This window comes from Triticum urartu, chromosome 7A (assembly GCF_056163025.1).
Source record: "Triticum urartu cultivar PI428250 chromosome 7A, HENAU_Tu73, whole genome shotgun sequence".
In the NCBI taxonomy this organism is placed as follows: domain Eukaryota; kingdom Viridiplantae; phylum Streptophyta; class Magnoliopsida; order Poales; family Poaceae; genus Triticum; species Triticum urartu.
In genome coordinates, this window is record NC_141879.1 from 159,199,413 (window position 1) to 159,220,581 (window position 21,169).

General features: G+C 42.0%; 1 pseudogene; it reads left to right on the forward strand.

The window, feature by feature from the left end:
• The first annotated feature begins 4,009 nt into the window (after nucleotides 1-4,009).
• LOC147958746 (uncharacterized) lies at nucleotides 4,010-16,680 on the forward strand (annotated as a pseudogene).
• The last annotated feature ends 4,489 nt before the right edge of the window (nucleotides 16,681-21,169 follow it).

The window sequence follows — 21,169 nt, forward strand, 5'->3', positions numbered from 1 at the left end:
CTAGCCTAGCCTAGCCGTTGTTGGCCTATTGCACGTATGCACCAAAATTAGTCACACACATTCACGTATGCACTGGGCCATCTCTTCTCTTTGTTTTTTTTTGTGTCCAGCCACCAAAGAGACTTGGCCCAAGACCCAACCAGCAGGCCAGCGGCCCAGCCGAGTGAGCGAGCGAGCGGACGGCTCGGCTCTTCTCCTTCCTCCCGCACGCGTGCACGTACATGTTACAGAGAAGAAACCTCCATGGTTGCCTCTTCTTTTTCCTTCAAATCCCATTAATCCCTTCACCGTTTTCATTCGTCATCAACACAAGATTTACTCCCCACTCAGCGACGAGTCCGTTCAGTCTAATGGCTCCACTCATGATGCGCTTAATCTCATGCAAGTAACTGACGAAGTTATTGGCCCAACAATGGCATTCACCTCATGATCTCTCTCCTCCGGCTACCATTCGGCAGACCCTTCGCGTCACGACGTGCGCCAGGAGCACCTCTATAAAAGCCCCATCATCCCATCCTCCAATTCCTTTCCAATCACTCGTAATCCACCCCGCAATACAGCCCCATCTCTACTGTTCTTCGACTACCGTCGCCTAAGGTGAGCATCCTAGTCCAATTCCTCCCACCAACAGAATCCCCTTGCCAAAGCCTACCTCCTAGACATCATTTCCCGGTCGTTGGCAATCATTGACCGCGCGCACAATGGAGCCGTGCCGCTGCTCTATTCGGGACTAACGTCGACGTCACCCGCCGATCGTCCGTTATGTCCATCCGTGTCCCGGTGCCTTCTCTTCACTAGGAGCATCACTCACCACCATCTCTTCATCACCGGAGTTCGGACGACGACGACGACGCGCACCAGCGCTCGCTCGCTCAACACCACCGGTTCCATCTCCAACGACTACTCGGTGACCCAAAACCAATGCTAAACCCATAGGCTGTTTCGATGATGCTCGGATCGAGTTAATTGTTTTGTTTGAATAGATGTTTAATTGTGTTATTTTTTTATTAAGTGTGTATGATGTTTTATATAAGTAATCATGCAAAAAATTTATGTCTTATTGTCATGTCCGTAGCATGCTTAGGGTTTGTCCTAAATATTGTTGAGTGATTCTAGGATATATCAGAATTGGTCATAGAATTTCTAGAACTAGTTGTACAATTATTATTTTTGATGCATGTTAGTGAAGTGCGATAATTTTTATTTGTTCATAGACATAGTATATGCATGCGTACTTTCTAAATAATATTGTCATGCGTAGCAATATTTATGTTCCAGTTTAGTTTCGGAACGATTGTAGAATTATTGTTTAAATTAGTTTGATTGAGTCTAGGTGGTGTTGTGAGTTATATCATGTGCATGATTTTTGTTACAAGAGTTGATCATGCTATGACTAGATTACTGTTGATCCATTTGCTTCAAATGTATCTAGATTATTTTAATTATATGCTACATGATTTGAGTCTATTATGTTTTAGCATTTCTTTAGGATCGTGCTATTGGTTGATGTTTTGTAACTTAACGAGTTTGTTTAGGAAGTAGCTTGGTTGACTTTTAAGACGCTTGTTGTTAAATTCTATAGTTGATGTTTTAACCATTATAAATATTTAGATTTTATCTAAATATTGATTTGTGGGTAAATTTGTATTGCCATGCTATGTTGAGTCGTGTCGTTCAAATGCATAGGATAGTTATTGTTTTGTTTTTGTGTCACGTCAGTCATTATTTTGTCTTTTCTTTATAGTTAGCCGAAGTATTTGTATTGGGCACTATTAAAGTTCAGTTAGCGTATTGCTATTTAGAACGTTAGACATGATGGCCGAGTTTTACTTAGTCCGGATAAACCTATACCCAACCAATCCATTCAATCCCTCTACTCATCATCAATCAATCTACCTCCTTCGAAATCTCCATATCCATCCACATCTTTCTACCAATCCTTCCTATTTTGTTATTTCATTGGATGTTATTGAATTTTATTGCTTGTTATTTATTGTGCTTCGTCGTTACTACGAGTAGGAGGCGACGGTACAGGAGAGGAGCACTACGAGGAAGAAGGAAACGGGGAACTCGACAATGAAGGCATGCCTCCTTCTTTGATCATACTTATCCTATGGTTTGCAAAATTGCATTGAGTTTTATTGTTGCTATGTGCATGCTATTTTAATTCTCGTAGCTAGCATGTCAATTGACACATTACCCTGATCCGCTTGTCGCCTATTTACTTGACACCTGAGTAGAAGTATATAATTCCGGTAGAGTAGAAATGCTTAGTCAGAAACGCCAAATTCCCTCTTTGCCCCTATTCTTGAAACCTATGAAGGACGTGGGTTGATCGAGGATCCTCACTTGATGAAAGTTGTTCTGAAGATAAACATGTTTTCATCTAAAATTGCTTTTATCCAACTGCTTTATTTGTTAAACAAAATTAGCTTTACGCAAATGAGCCATACAGCCTTCCTTTGAAGCCACATGTAGTTATTAGGTCCTTCCCCGTGGGAGGCATGTTGAGTACGTAATGTACTCATGGAAATACTTTTGTTGAACAACAGAGATCTATAAAGACGAGGGCGTCGACTACGACTATTATGATGATCCTGAGGAGTGAGGACACGTTGATTACATCGACTGCCTGTGGCTGAGATGGAGTCGCTACGTATTTATATATCCCGCTGTGTTTCTGGTTGTAATAAATGTCATGAGACATTTCACTATGTATGCCTTGTGGCAAGAGTTATTAAACTTATACTTATTTTATTGTTCTGCAATGATACCATTTCGCTGTGTTGTCAAGTTAATCCTGGATTGACAAATATACACAGGAGGGTCTGGAAATAATTTCCGGGTTCTCAGACAATGGTAATCCCTTTCATCATCATATATTCAAATAAACAATTTATGAAACCTTCCCCATATTTAGGCTTAGGCTGGGAAAGCAGAACATGTAATTTGTTATACCAGAAAAAGCACAATCAGTTTTTTTGATTAGTAAAAATCAATTGAACTATTGGCAGAGACTAATTAATCACGAATACTTACATTGCCTTTCCTCGCCGCCTTGCTGAGCCATTTTCATCAAGGTAGTGTGCTAACCCGCACATTCATCGGAGAGCCAAAAGGAAAAAGAAGTTGGAACTTCTAGTTATCCTAAATCTCTTTGGTTTGCTGGGCAAGTATGTAGCAACCTACACAACCCAATATGATTTCATTAGCAGTCGTTCATCCATTCAGGCTGATATTCATTTGCTTTTCTCTACTGTGACATCTTCTCTCTTGGATGAACACCAATGTTAGCTTGAGAGTTTGCAAGATCTGAAGAAAGCCATCAGATAGAAGGCCAGGCTAGCAAATCAAGTAGGATTATGCAAAACGAACCAAGCATATCAATCTTTGGCTCTTTGCTGTGAAGTTGCTTATCCACGTGAACATAAGAGCATAGGGAATTTATATACATATAAGAAAAAAAGAGCGCCATAAACTACAATTAGGAAAAAAAAATTGAACCATCTTAGTCTCATCATACCTAAAGCTACAAATTCATTGTCGTCATCAACCATCCCTGTCGTATGTGTGGATCTTGATATTCAACAACAATTCCTCACCAACACATTGATCATACACCAATCAAGAGGCCTTGGGAGCGACGGGTACCAACCACCGAGTAGCCCTGTGGAGCGTCGTGCGGCCCTGGTGGAGGTGGGCTCGTGAAACCGGACGATGACGGCGTGCCCTGCTTTGTCCGCCGCCCCTTGACCTCCCCAAAGGCGCCAAAGGCCGCGGCACCCTCGTCGTGTGTCAGCCCCAGTGTCCGCCCGTAGTTGGCCATGTACAGGACGACGCTGGGAGCAAGCATGAGGCGGTGTCCTCTGTGATGGGAGGCGCGTGCATGTACCCAGACTTGCCATCTGCGATGTGACGACCGTCAAAGATCGAATTGGAGGTGGGGTTGAAGGGAGGGGAACGAGCACGCAAGCATCAGCGGCGCCGGTGGCGCAGCGGGCACGCGGTCATGTCGCAGCCTTCTGGGCCGCTGCGCTCCCCTCTGCTCTCCATCCTTCTCTCTTCCATGGCCTGCACAAGGGACGAGACGGGATGGACGGAGGCAACCCCTCTAGATCGGGTGGGGGTCATGTTTGGAACGAAAAAAATCAGAATCGGGAAGGATTGGAGAGAAGGTGGAGGTGCTAGTCAATCAGTGGCGGAGGCGGCCTATGGTGGAAGGCGATGCGGTAGCGACGGCGAGCGTGAGAGGGAGGAGTCGGGAGAGTGATATGCATCCAATGTATGTATAATTTTTAATTGTTCCATGCCGTTTTATTATCAATTTTGGATGTTTTATAATCATTTTATATCATTTTTTGGTACTAACTTATTGACATAGTACCCAGTGTCAGTTCCTGTTTTTTCCATGTTTTTTTTCATCGCAGGAAATTAATATCAAACGAAGTCCAAATGACACGAAACTTTACGATGATTTTTTATGGGTCAAAAGGAAGCAGATGGGCCCTGGGTGCACCTAGGGGGTGCCCCGATGGGAGCACAACTCACCAGGGCGCACCAGGAGACCCTGGCGCGCCCCGATGGGTTGTGCCCACCTCGGGTGCCCCCCGGACCGCCTCTTTGCTCTATAAATACCCAAATATTCTCAAAACCCTAGGGGAGTCAACGAAATATTCATCCAGCCGCCGCAGAGTCCAGAAACACCAGATCCAATCTAGACACCATCACAGAGGGGTTCACCACTTTCATTGGTGTCTCTCCGATGATGCATGAGTAGTTTTTTGTAGACCTTCGGGTCCGTAGTTGGTAGCTAGATGACTTCATCTCTCTCTCTCTCTTGATTCTCAATACAATGGTTTCTAGGAGATCCATATGATGTAACTCTTTTGCGGTGTGTTTGTTGGGATCGATGAACTTCGAGTTTATGATCAATTTATGTTTTTATATCCATGAAAGTATTTAAATTTCTTTGATCTCTTTTATGCATGACCTCTTATAGCCTCATATTTCTTCTCCGATATTTTGGTTTTGTCTGGCCAACTTGATATATTTATTTTGCAATGGGAAGAGGTGCCTGGTAGTGGGTTTGATCTTACGGTGCTTGATCCTAGTGATAGAAAGGGAACCGACACGTATGTATCATTACTACTAAGGATAAAAAGACGAGATCTATATCTACTTCCATATAGATAAACGGATCTTGTCTACATCATGTCATCGTTCTTATTGCATTACTCCGTTTTTCCATGAACTTATACACTAGATGCATGCTGGATAGAGGTCGATGTGTGGAGTAATAGAAGTAGATGCAGGCAGGAGTCGGTCTATTAATCTTGGACGTGATGCCTCTGTAATGATCATTGCCTGGATATCGTCATAATTATTTGAAGTTCTATCAATTGCCTAACAGTAATTTGTTCACCCACCGTTTGCTATTTTTCTCGAGAGAAGCCACTAGTGAAACCTACGACCCCCGGGTCTTATTTATCATATATTTGCCTTTGCGATCTACTTTTTCCTTGCTTTTATTTTCAGATCTATTAAACCAAAAATACCTTACTGCAATTTATTTTATTTGGCGTTCGATCTATCAATATTTACAACTTTATCTCCCCTCACACGCTGTTTCTGGCGCTATTACCCGAAAGGGGATTGACAACCCCTTTAACACGTCGGGTTGCGAGGTGTTGTTATTTGTGTGCAGGTGCTGCTTACGTTGTGTTGCTTGGTTCTCCTACTGGTTCGATGCTTAGTTTCATAACTGAGGCAAATACTCTACCGCCGCTGTGCTATATCATCCCTCCCTCTCCGAGGAAATACCGACATAGTTCCAGCTGCCATCAGAGAGGAAGATAGACGAGGCGAAATACGTGCGTCCGCTGCCCTGAGAGGAAGGGAAAATATGAAAAACCCGGATAAGGGGTGATTTTAGCATATTAGAACAGGCGTAAAATCAGGCAATGTAGGACGTGGGAGGGAGGTGGAAGCGAGAGGAGACGAACGACGAACGAGCGATGATAAACCACGACTGACCATCACTACCATAGACTACTCTTTTAGGAGTAGAGATGTTGTAGAATTTGTGGATCAAAGGAGCTAAGTATGGAAGAGGATCGGTGGCAAAAATAAATCGGATAGAGAGGTGATATGTTTGGAAAGTGATCTCATGTATATTGTATTATTTCTGAATTCTTAGTTACCTAATATTTACATGATTGAATTAGATCGACACATGCCAAAGCAAGCACGAATAAATGGAAAGAGGATCAGGCGCGATTCGGTTTAAACGTGGGAGAGATGGTGGGGGAGGAGATGAAAAAAACCAGCGAAGAAAAACGGTTAGAAGTGGTGGGACGAAAATAAACCGTACTATTCAACCATCTCAGACATTAGAAGTAGAGATTGCTGATGAGTGTGGGCTTATTTTTGTCAACATATCGTATGTAACAAAATCACAATCAATCTCATACACGGGGTGGACCCATACCCTCCACCCTAAACACAAACATCATAACCAATCTCTTGATCATAATAGGTTGGACCATCCCACGTACATCTCCACTCAAATTCCTGATCCAAACAGGTTGGGCCATCCCACAAATAGAAAATTAGTCACACCTGTCCACAATAAAAAAAATCTAAACATCATGTGGCTGAAGAAAAATACAACTCTAATGATCCTAGAAAAAACTAAAAAGTGGGTACAATCTATCGTGTTTTCTTCTGTAATGATCCAGGAAAAAAATTAACATTAATGATCCCATAAATTTGTGGTGTTTTCCTTTCCAATGTTCACAATTTTTCTAAAAAATATTAATGTATTTTAGATATTTCGTGTATTTTAGAAAATGACAATGAATTTGGGAAATTTCATGAATTGGAAAAAAAATCTTGAATTTTAAATGAAAATAGTAAAAGGAAAAGACTAGAAAAACACAAACAAAAAATAGCTAAAAACACATGAAGGAACTCGACGAACCTTCTATACGTTAGCACGTAAGACCTATCACCATTGCTGGTGAGTGTGGGCCATGTATGTGGAGACTTTGTAAAAAATAGTACGAGGAGATGACTATACAGCGGGGAATCCTATGCCATGCACAAGTGAGGGGGGGGGGGGGGGGGGGGGGTAGCGACCGAGAGCGCACCCTCGCTCGCAGTAATATGGGCTGACCCCAATTATTTTTTTGCATTTATTTTGTCTATTTTATTTTGTTTTTTATATTTGTTTTGTCCTTTCTTTGTTCTTTATTCTTTTTTGGTTTCTTTATTTTTGTCTTTTTTGTTTCTGCTTTTTCTTTTCCTTTTCCAAATCTGTAAAGCTATTGAACTTCATTGATAGTTACGACGTTTTTTTGAATTTCATTAACTTTTTAGAAAATCTTGAACTATTTGCAAATTCATTAACCATTTTAAAATTTGTAAACATTTTGGAAATCAAGAACAATTGACAAATTCAATATATTTTTCTAATACGCGCACATTTTCCAAATTCTTGAATAATTTTCAACTTTGATCATTTTAGAAATTCCTGAATATTTTTAAATTTTTGTGAACTTTTTCAACCTCGCAAAAAAAACTAAAGAAAAGTTGTAAAATGGTATAATATGTGGTGTTTTCTTCTTTAGTGATGCTAGAAAAAATTATATCACTAATAATTCCAAAAATTTGTTGTGTTTTGTTTTTTAATGTTCCTAAATTTTTGAAAAATGTTCATATATTTAATAAAGTGCATGAATTTGGAAAACATTCATGAAATTTTAAGAAGTCTTGAAGTTTTAAAAAATGTTCATAATGTTGCTATGAAGAATTCATTTTTCTAAATAAAAAATGAAAATGAAATGAAAAAATAAAAATAGAATAAGTAAAAGTATAGAAAAAAGAACAAAAAACACCTCAAACACCGAGAGAAACCGAAAGTACCTTCAATAAAGTTACCACTTAAGACCTATCACTGTTACTCGTGAGTGTGGGCTATGTACAAAGGCTTTGTTTGAAAAAGGTACAGGGAGACGCATATATGGTAGGAAATCCTATTCCCCGCGCAAGTGGGGAGGGGGGGGGGGGGGGGGATAACAACCGAACGCGCACCCTCACCGGCGGGAGATCCTATTCCTCACGCTAGTCCGCTTTTGCAAAAAAAAAATCCGTTTTTGTTTTTTTCCTTTTCCCGTGTTTAGTTTTTTTTAATTTCTCTTATTCTTTTTTGTTTCTTAAATTTTCAATTTTTAGCCAAAAAAACCCACAATAATTCAAAAACTTTTGGCCTTTAATCTTGTGAGCCTGTTTTCATGAACGTTCTAAAACCTTTAGATCTTCATAATCCAGGTGTACCGTACGCAACCAAATCACAATCAATCTCATACACCAGGTGGACCCATACCCTCCACTCTACGCACAAAAATCACGATCAATCTCTTGATCCAAATAGATTGGACCATCGCACATACATCTACACTCAGACTCTCGATCCAAACTGGCTGGCCAATCCTAGGATTGAAATAAAGTCACCACCGATCCCACAATAAAACATCATACCTCACATAGCTGAAAAAACCAACTCAAAATAATATGTAAAAGGGTACAATCTATGGTGTTTTCTTCTTAATGATCCTAGAAAAATATATGACTAATAATCTCAGAAATTTATTGTTTTCTTTTTAATATTCAGATTTTTTTAAATGTAAATGTACTTTAGAAAGTTCTTGAATTTATAAATGATCATGAAATTGAAAAACATACCTTGAATTTTAATAAAATGTTCATAAATTAAAGAATGTTTAGAATTTTTATATAAATAATTCATGTTCTTAAATGAAAAAGGAAACCAAAAAAATAAAAATGGAAAAATGGAAAAGAAAAGAAATAACTGCACAAAAAACAGCTCAAAACAATAGAGAAACCGGACAAACCTTCTATAAGGTTACCACTCACGAACTATCACTATTGCTGGTGAGTTTGGGCCATGTACGGGGAGACTTTGTCTAAAAATAGTACGAGGAGACAGCTATACGGCGGGGATCATATTCCTCGAGCAAGTAGGGTGATAACGACCGAACTTGCAACCTCACCTCTAGTAATGGGCTAGCCCGCTAGTCTATTTTCACCTATATTGTCGGTCTTCTTATGTTTTTCTTTTCCGCTTTTTTTCTTTTCTGTTTTCTTTTAGGTTTCTTTATTTTTTTTCTTTTTCTTTTTCTTTTTTCCTTTTCAAATATGTATATTTTTTAAAAAAATGTTGAACTTCAATGATAGTTAGTGTTTTAAAATCTATTAACATTTTTTGAAAATCTTGAGCTACTCCCTCTGTTCCTAAATATTTGTCTTTTTAGAGATTTCAAATGGACTATCACATACTGATGTATATAGACATATTTTAGAGTGTAAATCCACTCATTTTGCTCCGTATGTAGTCACTTGTTGAAATCTTTAGAAAGACAAATATTTAGGAACATAGATAGTATTTTCAAATTCATGAACCATTTTTAGATTTGTAATCTGTTTTAAAATCAAGATAATTCCCAGATGAATGTTTTTTCCCAAATATGTGAACAATTTTAGAAATTCCTAAACATTTGTTGAAATTTGTGAACTTCTCAACCTTGTGAAAACTAAAAAAAATGTGTACATGGTACAAGCTATGGTTTTTTACTCTTTAATGATCCCAGAAATTTGTTTTGTTTTCTTTTTTAGTGTTCACATTTTTTCTGAAAGTTGTTCATGTCTTTAAGATAGTTCATGAATTTGAAATATGATCATGTAACTGAAAACAAATCATGAATTTTTAAAATGTGCATAAATTAAAAAATGCTCAGAATGTTTTTATAAAAATCATTTTTAATGAAAAAAAGAAAATAGAAAGAAAAACGAAAATATAAAAAGGAAAAGAATACAAAGACATGAAGAAAAAAAACAGCTCAAAAACCCAGAGAAATTGGACAAACCTTCTATAAGGTTACCACTTAAGACCTATCATTGTGGTTGGGGAGTGGGGGCCATGTACAATGAAACTTTATCTATTAAAATACGGGGAGAGGGATCCCTATAATTGAAGATTTAACCCAAAAAGCTATGCTTTTTTTTTCTCGTTTTCACCTTGCTGGAGTCATATTCACTTTCGTGCCTTGATCCACGCAGATAGATGCCAAGGGGACTAATAACTTCTGTATTCACTTCACAAACATGATTAGTCTCATGTGTGTACTAGATCATGATGGCACGCGTCGTCGCACCCTTCTATTTTTGAGAAAACTAATTATAGAAATATTACAAAGATGTAGGCGCCATAAATCTCTAGTATTTTTTCAACAATTCACACTATGGTCCCTCAATATAGGCAAGAAATATAAGTGAACATACTCAAGGAAACTGAATTATGAAAAATGAATCAGATCAAATCCCAGCCAACCAAAAGAACATCATGCAAGTAAAGGCTTGTTCTCCTGTCTGGTCTATAAAATAATAAATAAGTTGATTATTAGAAAAAACAAATGACCACATAAACATGTTTATACAGAACAATCGATGCACTATTTCAAATGTGCAAACTCTGAATAAACATCAAATTTTGAAGCATGCTTTATTTTGTTGAAGCATTTAAACATCAAATTCATGTGAAAATAGAAGACGGTACATTTCCTACCATGTCGCTCGAGGCTTGCTTCGTTTTTCTAAACGGAGGCAAAAGATTTGCCTCATATATTAAATAAGAGAGAGTACAGTTTACAAGAGCCCATGAATATTGTCATTACTAGTGTGAGATCCCTGTTATCTCGTGTTAGCAAACAAGCATATGGTCCAAAATAAGGGGCATTAAAATGTTCATGAAATAAAAAAGTAAATCTTGAATTTCTAAAAGTGTTTATGAAATAAAAAAATTCAGAAATTTTTTATAAATAATTTATTTTTTGAAATTAAACAGGAAACAAAAAATAAAAGGAAGAAAACAAAAACAGTAAAGGGGGAAGATTAGAAAAACACGAATAAAAAACAACTCAAAAACAGAGAGGGGCCGAATGAACCTTCTATGAGGTTACCACTTAAGACCTGTCACTGTTGCTGATGAGTGTGGGCCATGTACCGGGAGACTTAGTCTAAAAATAGTACGAGCAGAAGGCTATACAACGGGGGATCCTATTCCCCACGCAAGTGGGGGGATGCCGACCGAACGTGCACCCTTGCCCGTGGTAATGGGCCAACCTGCTAGTCTATTTTTGAAACTTTTTTGCCCGTTTTCATTCTTTTTTCTGTTCCGTTTATTATTGTTTGTTTCTTTAATTTTCCTAAAAAATATCATAATAATTAGAAACATCTAGCCTTTAATCCGGTGGGCCTATTTTTGTCAATGTACTAGAACATTTAGATCTTCATAATCCAAGTGGACCCATACCGTATGTAACAAAATCACAATCAATCTCATACACGAGGTGGACCCAGACCCTCCACCCTAAGTACAAAAACCCCAATCAATCTCTTCATCCTAATAGGTTGGACCATCCATGTACATCTCCACTCAAACTCTCGATCCAAACAGGTTAGGCCATCCCAGGAGTAGAAAAAAATAGTCACACCAATCCACAATAAAAGAATCTAAATGTCACATGTCTGAAGAAAAATATAACTCTAATGGTCACAAAAAAACTCAAACAAATGTGTAAAAGGGTACAATCTATCATGTTTTATTCTATAATGATCCAAGAAAAAAATATAACACTAATGATTCCAGAAATTTGTGGTGTTTTTCTCTTCACTCATCACAATTTTTCCGAAAAATGTTCTCGTATTTTAGAAATTTCAAGAATTGTAAAATAAATTATCAAGAATATGGAAAATGTTCATGAAATTGAAAAAAATCTTCTATTAATTTCTTTTCATTAATTAAAGAATGTTCAAAAAAATTATAGAAAGAATTCATGTTTTAAATGAAAAATAAAACTCAAAAAACAAAAATAGTAAAAGGAAAAGGATAGAAAAAAACCAACCAGAAAACATCTAGAAAACACAAAGAAACTGGGTGGACCTTCTATATGGTTACCACTTAAGATCTATCACTATTGCTGGTGAGTGTGGGTCTATTTTCGTTAAAGTACTAGAACCTTTAGATCTTTATAATCCAAGTGAACCCATACCGTATGTAACAAAATCACAAACAATCTCATACACGAGGTGGACCCATACCCTCCACTCTAAGCACAAAAATCACATATAATCTCTTGATCTTAATAGGTTGGACCATCCCATGTACATGTCCACTCAAACTCCTGAATCCAGACAGGTTGGGCCAGCCGAGGAGTAGAAAAAAATAGTCACAACAGTCCAAAATAAACAATCTAAACATCACATGGTTGAAGAAAATTATAACTCTAATGATCCTAGAAAAAATTCAAAAAAATATGTAAAAGGGTACAATATACCGTGTTTTCTTCTGTAAGGATCTAGGAAAAAATATAGCACTAATGATCCTAGAAATTTATGGTGTTTTCCTTTTTAATGTCCACAATTTTTCTAAAAAATATTTAGTTATTTTAGAAATATCATGAATTTGGAAAATGTTCATGAAATTGAAAAATAAATCTTGTCTTTTAGAAAATGTTCGTTAATTAAAGAATGTTCAAAAAAACTATGTAAAGGATTCATGTTTTAAATGGAAAAAGAAATCAAAATTTTAAAAATTTAGAACAAAATTAGTAAAAGGAAAAGAATAGAAAAAACCCAGACAAAAAATAACTCAAAAACACAGAGAAATTGAATGAACCTTCTACACGGTTACCACTCCAGACCTATCATTGCTAGTAAGCGTGGGCTTATTTTTGTCAACATACTAGACCCTTTAGATATTCATAATCCAAGTGGACCCCTACCGTATGTAACAAAATTACAATCAATCTCATGTAGGAGGTGGGTCCATACCCTTCGCCCTAAGCAGAAACATCATAATCAATCTCTTGATCCTCATAGGTTGGACCATCCCATGTACATCTCCACTCAAAATTTCTGATCCAAACAGGTTGGGCCATCCCACCAGTAGAAAATTAGTCATACCAGTCCACAATTTTTTTTAAAAAAAATCTAAACATCATATGGTTGAAGAAAAATATAAATCTAATGATCCTAGAAAAAACTCAAAAAAGGGTACAATCTATCATGTTTTCTTCTGTAATGATCCAGGAAAAAAATAACATTAATGATCCCAGAAATTTGTGGTGTTTTCCTTTTCAATGTTCACAATTTTTCTAAAAATTGTTAATGTATTTTCGATATTTCGTGTATTTTTGAAAAATGATACTCCCTCCATTCCACGATGTAGTGCCTATAAATTTTTCAAAAGGTCAAACTTTGACTAAGTTTGTATAGAAAAACCTATACATCTAGAATATCAAATACATATCCTTAGATGCATCACAAGACATACTCTCATATTTTATATAATTAGTAGTATAGATATAAATAGTTTTCTCCATATACTTGGTCAAAATTTGTAAAGTTTGACTTTTCAGAAAATCTATACGCACTACATCCTGGAACAGAGGGAGCAATGAATTTGGAAAATTTCATGAATTGAAAAAAATCTTGAATTTTTAATAAAAATATAAAATAAAATAAAAATCTTGAATTTCATGAACAGACCTATCACTGTTGCTCGTGAGTGTGGGCCGTGTTGGAAGAGGCTTTGTCTAAAAAAGGTACGTGGAGACGCTTATATGGCAGGAGATCTTATTCCTCGCACAAGTGGGGGGATAACAACCGAACGTGCACCCTCGCTGGCGGGAGATCCTATTCCTCGCGCTAGTCCATTTTTGCATTTTTTTTGTGCGTTGTCGTTTTTCTTTCCTTTTCCTGTTTTCAGTTTTTTTTCTTTCCCTTATTCTTTTTGGTTTCTTAAATTCATTTTTTAGCCAACAAAAAGTCACTATTGAACATGGAGGTAAAAATAGAATCCCAAAGTGACGGGAAGATATCCAAGGTTATATCAAAGAATATCTAACACCAATCTATAAACATAATCAGATTGCTTTATTTTTCTTAAAAGTTCAAACACCCCCACCCTCCCTCCTATATATTTTGCAATATCTTTTAGGCCAGAATCAACCCGCAAAGCAACCACCAAAACACCAGGTGGGACGCCGAGATTCCTCCAGATTGTTTGGAAGACGGACAAAAAGAAACTTCCTGAAGGCGTCGCCGTGGAGAAGCTCAAGACCTCTATCCGCTACCTCTGGGGAAAACTCTAGATCAGTCGATCGGATGATGGCGGCACTCTTGTGTCATTCCCCCTTGGGGCGTCATTCTTGGAGGTGTGCACTGACTCGAGGGACCAGTGGATGATTTTAGCGGTGGAGCGGCGTTTCATGTCACGCATCGACGTTGTGGAGTCTCGGTAGCATGTTGCGGCAGGGTATCGGCAACGGATGCGGGATGATGGACGCACGTAGGGAGGTAGCGTTGTCTAGCGCCGTGGTGACGTCGAAGACAGACCTGGCAAGGTTGAGGTGTTAGTTTCTACTCTGAAGATGGATCGATGGAAGACGATGGCAGCGATCTCTGAGAGTGCGTCAGACCGGTGTGCGTATTAGACCCGGCAATGCGGCTTGGTTGGACCTTCGGCTTTAAATGTTAGGCTTTGGTGTGAGGTCTATTTAGTCTTCGGCTCGGATAGGAGTAGCGACAAATGTTGCCAAGTAGGTGGCTTTAGACTTACTGATGTACTCCCTCCGGTCCTTTTTACTCTGCATATTAGATTTATCTGAAGTCAATCGCATCCAACTTTAACCAAGTTTATACAAAAAATTATTAACATTCACACAACAACACATTTATTATTAGATCCATCTTGAAATATATTTTCATATTATATTTATTAGATGTTATAGATGTTAATATTTTCTAATATAAATTTGGTCAAGCTTAGCAAATTTTAACTTCAGACAAAGCTATTGTGCGGAGTAAAAAGGACCGGATGGAGTATTATTTTGTAAGATTTTTATGAATAATCTATAATACCTAAATAGTTTATCCTCATTATGGTATTTTTCTTGATATGCAGCCTATCTACATCAGCAGCCCTGACACATCAGCTTTCCATTAGCGGCTTACATGAGGGACCCATCACAAGTTGGCCAGCGTACACACATACCACGTCAGCACTCAGCAGCCACCGTGAAACGCATATGCGAGTCAGTTCAGAGAAACGAACAGGACCGTCCCATCCGACTCCTCTCTATGTGGCCCGGCCGCATGCCGCAGTTTTGTTGCCGGCTATCTAGAATTTTAGATCCTCGAAGACGGCACCGCCGAATCGGCTGCACACCGCTACTCTGCTCCGCTGCGGCCGTAAGAGCATCTCCAGCCGCGTATTCAGGAAGGCTTTTTTAGACGTTTTTTTTACGCCGGCGCAAAAAAATCAGCCCAGTCACGTCTTCAGGAGTCTGATTTTCGTCGGCCTGAGCTGAATTTAGCGCCGGCGGATTCAGGCCGAACCCGGTGCGTTGGGGCGCCGGAGCGAGCGGTTTTGGCGCAAAAAAGCCACGGACTTCTTTCCCAAACGCCTCGATTTCCTGTGGAGAATAAATGGCAAGGCTGCCGCCGGTCAGCCCTACCAGTGATTCTTCACGGGAGGCGCGTCATGGGGCGACGCGCCGACGCCTCCCCTCCCTCGCACGCGTACACACGGGGCGGTTAACCCGGTGGCCTCCCTCGCCTCTGGCCACACCAGCCCTAGCCCGCCCTCTACCTCTCCCGAGCGCCGCCGCCGAGCCCTCTCTCTCCCGAGTGCCGCCGCCGAGCCCTCCCTCTCCCTCCCTCCCTCTTCCGATGGCCGAACGATTCCCCGACGATGAGGCCGCGATCAACGGGTCCGGCCGCCGATCGCTCCGCGAACAGGAGTCTTGGCTCCTGTTACAGGCGAACATCCCGGCGCCGCCGGACATGCGCGCCGGGCCAACGGGGTGGAGACTCAGCAACGGGGGAGTGCCCATTCCCCCGTTGCCCGACGCCGTGGCGAAACCGGGCTACTTCGCCGACGAGGTCGACGTCGTGCGCGCCTCCCTCACCGACGCCCAGCTCGCCCTCCCCGAGTACGCCGCCGACAACATAGCGGCGTGGACGGAGTACTTCCAGCGCCGGCAGCAGCAGAGGATGGCGTCCATCAACGGCGCGCCGGTGGTGGGCGGACCGAAGAACAGCGAGGGACGCCACCTGCGGTGGGGTGTCCCCGGCCGCACCCTCGAGGGCGTTCTGACGTACCTTGAGGGCAGCAACGACCCGCCGTTGGCATACCCCCCGGCGAGGGCGGCCGCCACGGCCACGGCTCACCGCCGACGCGACGGGCAATGGTTGCCCAGGAGGTTCGGCACCTCCTCTTCTTCCTCCTCCCGCTCTTCCTCACACTCGTCCGGTGCTCCGGCGCTGCTCGGCGTCAAGGCCGAGCCCGCGGCGGAGACGTCGCTCGGCCGACGCACTCGCAGCGCCAGCATCGTCATCAGTGAGGGCGGCCGGCGCGACCCCTCGTCGACTCCTCCGCGCTTTGTCAAGCCCAAGACGGAGCCGGCCCTGGTGCCGGTGAAGATAGAGCCGAGCCTCCCCGCGGTGAAGACGGAGCACGGCGGCGACGTCGAGCTTGACGACGATGCGACCCTAGAATGGGCGCGCGCGGACTCCCTGAAGATGGCGAGGGAGCGCTAGTGCGCCGCCCTGCGACGATCCGCGCAGCGCCGCCGGGGCCGCGACGAGGGAGGAATCGTCGTCATCGAGGACAGCGACGACGACGCCGCGCCGCCGCCACCATCCCGCGTAGGCGACGCCGGTCAGGGGACCACCAGGGACGGCCGCGTCAAGGAGGAGAAGCCGGAGACGACGACGACGGCGACGACGGCAACTACTCCGCTTCTAGCCAGTTCTTTTTTTAATTATATATATTATGTAATAAAAACCCGCTTTTTAAATGTAATATATGCCGAACTTCGCCGAACTTTGAACTTTGCTATATTTTTTAATTTTTTTGAACGCGTCTGGGGACGGCCCTGGGACTGGCGGCTGGGGACCAACTCGGCCCTAGGCCGAGTTTTTGCGCCGGCTCACCCCCAGGGGGCGATTTTAGGCGCCCCCTGGGGGCCAACGGCTGGAGATGCTCTAAGAGCAAGTCTAGTAGAGCCCTCAAACCCCTAAAAATAACCGCTTTTTTACGGTTTTCGCCGAAAAAACGCTGTAGACTAGAACCTTTAAACCCTCAAACCCGTAAAAAAATTTAGAGGTCCAACCCTCAAACCAGTTTGCAACGTGTAGAAGTAGGGGTTGAGAGGGAAATCTCCCCCAACCCGCACTCCTCCTCTCTCGCGCGGGAGGAAACTTCCTCCTCCTCCCGGCCTCCTCCTCCCGCCGCCTCCTGCTGCGCCGGCAATGGAGGGCCCCGCCGCCGCGCCCCCGCCCGCCGCCCCCGCCCACCCGACCGTGGCCGACGTGGTGGCGGCGACCCATGCCGGGGCCAAGCGGCGGCGGGCGTGCCTCACACCTCCTCCTCCCGCCTCCCTGGCTCCCACCGCGGCCACCGTCACCGCCCCGGCGCCCGCCCCCGCCGCCTCCCTGGCTCCCGCCCCGGCCACCAAGAAGAGCCGGCCGAAGGCGCCATCCAAGGTCGCCCCGGCCGTGAAGATGCCGCGGAAGAAGCCCGCGCCCCCGCCCGCCTCCGTCGCCGAACCTCCTTTCGTCGCCGTGGCCGAACCTCCTCCCGCCGCGCACGAGGTGTTCGAGAAAATGGCAACCCCATCCTCGTTCATGGACCTCCTCCAAAATGCGGAGGTGGACCTCGGGGCTCCGCCTCTCGAACCCTTTAGGGTTGGTGACGACTTAGAGGAAGATGAGGAGGATGAAGGTGATGACGAGGAGGAGGTGGCCGAGATAGGGGAGGAGGCATTCACCGCCGCTTCCCGCCCACACGCGCGGTCGACAAACTACACCGAGGCGGAAGATATCCTCTTGGTTCGTGCTTGGGCAGCTGTGGGAATGGAAGCAACCACCGGCACCGATCAAACCGGTAAACGGTATTGGCAAAGGATCGAGGACACCTATTGTAGGATCAAGCCGAAGAATAGTGGGTTCATCTCTCGCACTTACCGGTCGCTTCAAGGCCGGTGGGAGTTGATGAAGCCCGCTTGTGCTTGTTGGAGTGTGGCCATGGACCAAGTGAGGGATGCACCACCTAGTGGAACCGTGGAGAGTGACTATGTGAGTACATATTTCTTCACTATTTTGATTATGCGTGTGTACTATGCTATTGGTGGGTTCTTATGTGATTTATGTGTGGTTGACAGGAGACAATTGCCGGCATGAGGTACAAGGAGATGGCCGCTTCCAAGGGCAAGCCATTCCCATTTAAGCATGCTTGGACAATTCTTCAAAACTTTGACAAGTGCAAGTTGAGGAATTAAGAGACCGCACCCAAGAAGTCGGCAATGCTTAGGATGTATGATAGTGAAGATGAGGAGGAGAGGAACTTGGGCAAGCCCGAGGGAACCAAGAAGGGTAAGCTAAGGGTGAAGATGGAAGAAGAGGCGTCAAGCCTAAGGGAGAAGATGGACCACATGATGAAGGCAAGAGAGGAATTGACAACGAAGACATTGAAGACGAAGCTTCTTATCACCGAGAAGAAGAAAGAGGTCAAGCTTGCACAAGTTGAAGCAAAGCGTGAAGAAGCAAAGCGCAAGGCCGAGTTGGAGGAGAGGATGATCAAGCTCAAAGAGGCAAAGGTATGGAAAGAACTCATGGTGGAAGATAAAGAGCACATGATGATGTCCAAGAAGGACATGGATCAAGACCAATTGCAATGGTGGAAGGACTACAAGGAGGACATCGCGGAGAGGAAGAGGATGTTCCGTGTTGCGTCCTCTACTTTTCGAGGTGACACTCCGATGAGTAGTTGTGGCGATGGCGGTGTGTACGACTCCACCGCTGCCCATGGAGATGCTTGATGGAGCCCACATGTGGTCTAGGAGATGGCGCCGAGGTGCTTTTTGATGATGGTGCCGATGAGAGGAGAAAGATGATGATTTTGTGATGTAAACTATTAAACCATGCATCAATGATTGTCATTTGGTAGTTTGTTTGGAAGTTAATTGTGTTTCTGTTGTCATAAATTGTGAGATGTCAAATGATAGATTTAAAGATTAGGGTTGAGGCAAAGACTAAAACCCTCACTTCTTAACCCTTAAAACTATTTTAAGAATTTGAAGGTTTGAGAGTTCTACTAATAACTACTAATAATGCTCTAAGTTGCGAGGAGCGTCGAGGAGTCCGCCTCGGCTAGCGAAGACGACTTCCCCAGGTGCTATCGCTGAGCACACAGCTGCACTTACTTCCACTAGCGTGACGCCGAATGCCATCGTTGACATGCCTTTCTGTTGTCCGGTCATTTGGATTCTGCCTTTGAACCTCCCACTTCCAGTCACGACACCACAGTCCTGGACAGGCAACATCATTTAGGCTGTGTTGCACAAAAATAATTTCTAACACCTGGATCAAATTATTTTGGTGTTATCCTAAATTTGTTCCGCCCCAATTAAGGCTTTCATTTTACTATCTTTGTTGCAGGTTATTCTGTGTTATACTCAGTTACACACTTAAGGAGTCAAGGTGCAGTTCTTTTCTTCTGAATTGGGAACTATCATGTTTCTGACAGCTATTAGTAAGGTTGCAATTTGCTCCATCCAGCAGGTTATTGTAAGAGTGCTCTTCCCAACAGGTTATTATATACAACTGAAAATTTAATCCATCAATTGATATGTATTTGAAGAGTGATATAAATAGAAGCATTAGATATATGTGCATCTTAAATATATTAAAAATTACCTGCTATTTTTCTTTTCCTATTGAGTGATTCATGAAATGATTTCACTACGGTGGATATATACATTAATTACTTTCGTAAATACATATATGTCATCCTTTTTTTTCCCTGTTATATATAGTTCAACATATTACTAATTTTACTATTGTCTTGATTTTGCAATCGCCGACACGTTTTTTGGGCTGATGCATCTTGCCCTTTTGGAGAAGGCATAGTAAATTATTCTTGCGAGATACTCTATCTGAAACTTATTTAATCCTAGCAGAATGTGGCTACATATATCAATAGATATGTTGTTTTGTTGCTTATCCAAGAAGAACTAGCTCGACAAATTGAGGTCGGTGTTTTGAATTTTTTTAAACAACCATATTGGTATGGTGGTTTAATGTTCACATCTTACAATATGTTGACCTGCCATTTGTTTCAGAATTACACGTGTGATTAGTTTGCCACCATGCATGAAGAAGATGGATATTTTGGAAGGAACTCACATCCAATTCACATTAATTGATGGCCACGAATGTTGATCATGTCTGACATGGCAAAGGTGACCCATTCATTATATCTTTGAGAGACCTGATAAATGAGGTAAGATTTCTTTTCCACTAATTTGTTGGAGGTGTTGCCTGCTGATTAGGTGTTCAATGCAGCCGCTCGATGCTTTAGGATAAGTAGTGCACCCGTGCTTCACAAATGAAACCCGATTCACTTAGTTTTGTAGATGCAAACATAAAGATGCACATTTTTCGTTAATGCAGTTCCAAATTAATCATGGTGGTTAGTTATGTCGATAGCAAAGAACTCTAAAAGTGATGAGGATGATTGTTCTTATGGAGTGCTGGGGACCAGTACGAATAGTAACAACGAGCCACATTTTACAAGTTTTCGAACCTTTTTTTATCTGAATCCTTAATGTTGATAATCTATAATACCTAAATAGTTTATCCACACTATGATATTTTTCTTGACATGCAGCTTATCCACATCAGCAGCCCTGCCACATCAGTAAATATGTAACTACATGTTCCCGCAGCAACGCGCAGGGGTATCATCTAGTTAATAAAATAACTGCATGCATCGCCCAAATACAGGGGCCGGGTCATCCTCCTTTTCTAAAAAAAAATTTGAATCCTGTTGGATTAATTTTCAATACAAAGTTACTGTGCATATGACAATTGTCGTGTAATTTACATACGAGCCTTGGATCAATGGCTGCAGCCCAAATGAACTGAAATAGGACTCGGACCATTGTACATGTGGTAGTGTTCTATTTCTTAAGTAGAGCTCATCCTATACGTTTGGTGATGAATTGAGGAATACTAGTATGTATAC